Source organism: Pongo abelii, chromosome Y (assembly GCF_028885655.2).
Source record: "Pongo abelii isolate AG06213 chromosome Y, NHGRI_mPonAbe1-v2.0_pri, whole genome shotgun sequence".
Lineage (NCBI taxonomy): Eukaryota > Metazoa > Chordata > Mammalia > Primates > Hominidae > Pongo > Pongo abelii.
The window spans coordinates 57,173,045-57,176,581 of NC_072009.2; the positions used below are offsets into that span (position 1 = coordinate 57,173,045).

The 3,537-nt window shown below is 40.9% G+C and overlaps 1 non-coding gene across 1 annotated transcript; it reads left to right on the top strand.

Annotated features, from left to right (window-relative positions):
- Positions 1-860: 860 nt before the first annotated feature.
- LOC129053544 (U6 spliceosomal RNA) lies at positions 861-967 on the top strand. The gene has a single exon (XR_008518333.1). It is a non-coding gene; the product is annotated as a U6 spliceosomal RNA (small nuclear RNA).
- Positions 968-3,537: the final 2,570 nt, after the last annotated feature.

Consider the following 3,537-nt stretch of genomic DNA (forward strand, 5'->3'; position numbering starts at 1 on the left):
GAATGCAGTGGAGTGGAATGGAATGGAGGGGAATTGAATGGAACCAAATGGAATGGAATGCAATGGAAAGGAATGGAATGGAATGAAATGGAATGGAAAGAAATGGAACGGAATGGTTAAATGAAATATGAGCTGAGATTGTGCAACTGCACTCCAGTCTGGGTGAAAGAGTGAGAACTTTTCGAAAGAAACGAATGGAATGCTGTAGGATGGAAATCAATGGAATGGAATGGAATGGAATGGAATGAAATGGAGAGAAGTGGAGTTGTGAAAAGTGGAATGTAGTGGAGTGGAATGTTGTTGAAAGAAATGGTATGTATTAGAATGGAATGGAGTGGAGACGAGTGGAGTGGATTGGAGTGGAGTGGACTGGAATGAAAGGAGTAGAATGGAATGGGATGGAATGGAGGGGATTGGAGTGGAGTGGGGTGGGGTGGAGTGGAATGGAATGGAGTAGATTGGAGTGGAGTGGAGTGAAATGGAATGGCATGGAATGGTGAAAAGAAATGTGAACTGAGATTGTGCCACTGCACTCCAGACTGTGTGACACGGTGAGATACTGTCGAAAGATAAGAATGGAAGGGAATGGAGTGGAATGGAATGGAATGGAATGGAATGCGTGCAGTGGAGTGTATTGGAGTGCAATGGAGTGGAATGGAATGGGATGCAATGGAATGGAAAGGACCTAAGATTGTGCCATTGTACACCAACTTGTGTGACAGAGTGAGATCCTGTGGAAAGAAAGGAAAGCAATGTAATGGAGTGGAATGGAAAATATTGGAATTGAATGGAGGGGAGTGAAGTCGAGTGGAGTGGAGTGAAGTGGGATGGAATGGAATGGAATAGAATGGAATGGAGTGGTGCTCGCTTCGGCAGCACATATACTAAAATTGGAACGATACAGAGAAGATTAGCATGGCCCCTGCGCAAGGATGACACGCAAATTCGTGAAGCGTTCCATATTTTTACGTATCTCAAAATAATAAGAGCTATTTATGACAAACCCACAGCCAATATCATACTGAATGGGCAAAAACTGGAAGCATTCCCTTTGAAAACTGGCACAAGACAGGGATGCCCTCTCTCGCCACTTCTATTCAACATAGTGTTGGAAGTTCTGGCCAGGGCAATTAGGCAGGAGAAGGAAATCAAGGGTATTCAATTAGGAAAAGAGGAAGTCAAATTGTCCCTGTTTGCAGATGACATGATAGTATATCTAGAAAACCCCATTGTCTCAGCCCAAAATCTCCTTAAGCTGATAAGCAACTTCAGCAAAGTCTCAGGATACAAAATCAATGTGCAAAAATCACAAGCATTCTTATACATCAATAACAGACAAACAGAGAGCCAAATCATGAGTGAACTCCCATTCACAATTGCTTCAAAGAGAATAAAATACCTAGGAATCCAACTTACAAGGGATGTGAAAGACCTCTTCAAGGAGAACTACAAACCACTGCTCAAGGAAATAAAAGAGGATACAAACAAATGGAAGAACATTCCATGCTCATGGGTAGGAAGAATCAATATCATGAAAATGGCCATCCTTCCCAAGGTAATTTACAGATTCAATGCCATCCCCATCAAGCTACCAATGACTTTCTTCACAGAATTGGAAAAAACTACTTTAAAGTTCATATGGAACCAAAAAAGAGCCCGCATCACCAAGTCAATCCTAAGCCAAAAGAACAAAGCTGGAGGCATCACGCTACCTGACTTCAAACTATACTACAAGGCTACAGTAACCAAAACAGCATGGTACTGGTACCAAAACAGAGATATAGATCAATGGAACAGAACAGAGCCGTCAGAAATAATGCCACATATCTACAACCATCTGATCTTTGACAAACCTGAGAAAAACAAGAAATGGGGAAAGGATTCCCTATTTAATAAATGGTGCTGGGAAAACTGGCTAGCCATATGTAGAAAGCTGAAACTGGATCCCTTCCTTACACCTTATACAAAAATCAATTCAAGATGGATTAAAGACTTAAATGTTAGACCTAAAACCATAAAAACCCTAGAAGAAAACCTAGGCAATACCATTCAGGACATAGGCATGGGCAAGGACTTCATGTCTAAAACACCAAAAGCAATGGCAACAAAAGCCAAAATTGACAAATGGGATCTAATTAAACTAAAGAGCTTCTGCACAGCAAAGGAAACTACCATCAGAGTGAACAGGCAACCTACAAAATGGGAGAAAATTTTCGCAACCTACTCATCTGACAAAGGGCTAATATCCAGAATCTACAATGAACTCCAACAAATTTACAAGAAAAAAACAAACAACCCCATCAAAAAGTGGGCAAAGGACATGAACAGACACTTCTCAAAAGAAGATATTTATGCAGCCAAAAGACACATGAAAAAATGCTCACCATCACTGGCCATCAGAGAAATGCAAATCAAAACCACAATGAGATACCATCTCACACCAGTTAGAATGGCAATCATTAAAAAGTCAGGAAACAACAGGTGCTGGAGAGGGTGTGGAGAAATAGGAACACTTTTACACTGTTGGTGGGACTGTAAACTAGTTCAACCCTTGTGGAAGTCAGTGTGGCGATTCCTCAGGGATCTAGAACTAGAAATTCCATTCGACCCAGCCATCCCATTACTGGGTATATACCCAAAGGACTATAAATCATGCTGCTATAAAGACACATGCACACGTATGTTTATTGCGGCATTATTCACAATAGCAAAGACTTGGAACCAACCCAAATGTCCAACAATGATAGACTGGATTAAGAAAATGTGGCACATCTACACCATGGAATACTATGCAGCCATAAGAAATGATGAGTTCATGTCCTTTGTAGGGACATGGATGAAATTGGAAATCATCATTCTCAGTAAACTATCGCAAGAACAAAAAACCAAACACCGCATATTCTCACTCATAGGTGGGAATTGAACAATGAGAACACATGGACACAGGAAGGGGAACATCACACTTCAGGGACTGTTGTGGGTTGGGGGGAGGGGGGAGGGATAACATTGGGAGATATACCTAATGCTAGATGACGAGTTGGTGGGTGCAGTGCACCAGCATGGCACATGTATACATATGTAACTAACTGCACATTGGGCACATGTACCATAAAACCTAAAGTATAATAATAATAATAATAATAATTACAATAAAAGAAAAAAAAAAAAAAAAAAAAAAAAAAAAAAAAAAAAAAAAAAAAAAAGAATGGAATGGAGTGGAGTGCAGTGGAGTCGAGTGGAGAGGGGTGGAGTGAAATGGAGTGGAATGGAATGGAATAGAGTGGAGTGGAATGGAATTGAATGGAATGAAATGAAATGATATGGAACGGAACTCAATGGAATGGAATTGTGAAATTAAATGAGAGCTGAGATTGTGCCACTGCATTCCAGCTTGGGTGACAGAGTGAGATCCTGTCAAAAGAAAGGAATGGAATGGAATGGATTGTGGTGGAATGAAATGGAATGGACTGCAGGGGAGTGGTGTGGAGTGGAATGGAGTGGAGTGGAATGGCATTGGGTGGCATGGAATAAAATGGA